We start from the raw sequence: 598 nt of genomic DNA, 5'->3' as shown, positions 1-598 counted from the left end.
GCAGGGGTTCCATTTTCTCCCCATGTCCTTGCCAGCACTTGTTCCCATACACTATTCCTTCGGTTGCCCCAAGATGCAGAGCTTGGCACATTGAAGCTCTGGTGGGAGGAAGGCCTTAAAAAAACAAAACTTCTCACAAACGTGAGTCTCAGTGAAGCTATTTCTGGCTATGGGAAGGGATCAGTATGAATGTCAGTCTTCAGAGTCTCAGCTGAGATCTCCAGGGCGAGGCAGAAGGTGAGGGGGTGGAGGGAAGGTGGCTGCCGTCCGCCCAGACCTGGGCACTCTCCGAGGACTCTCCCAGCGTGGGGCCCGGTCACAAACCGGGAAGGTTCCTTTAGTGCGGGGAGGGTGGGCAGGGTTGTCTGTCTGCGGGGAGGCTGCAGCTGCACAGGTCACAGCAGCCAGCGGTGGTCCCTGAGGCAGTGTGAGGACACGGGAGGGCGTCCAGCCTCTGGGCAAGGCCAGGAAGTCATTCACTGCATCCTGGATTTTCCTAACGGATTAAACGTGCCATTCCCTCCTTCCCGGGGCCAGTAGCTGCGGGTTATGTCCCCTCCGCAGATGGCGCCGAGCTCCCGGTGGCGGCGCAGCGTCC

Source organism: Galeopterus variegatus, unplaced genomic scaffold (genome assembly GCF_000696425.1).
Source record: "Galeopterus variegatus unplaced genomic scaffold, G_variegatus-3.0.2 Scaffold5755, whole genome shotgun sequence".
Classification (NCBI taxonomy): domain Eukaryota; kingdom Metazoa; phylum Chordata; class Mammalia; order Dermoptera; family Cynocephalidae; genus Galeopterus; species Galeopterus variegatus.
Note: the sequence above shows the minus strand (reverse complement) of the source record.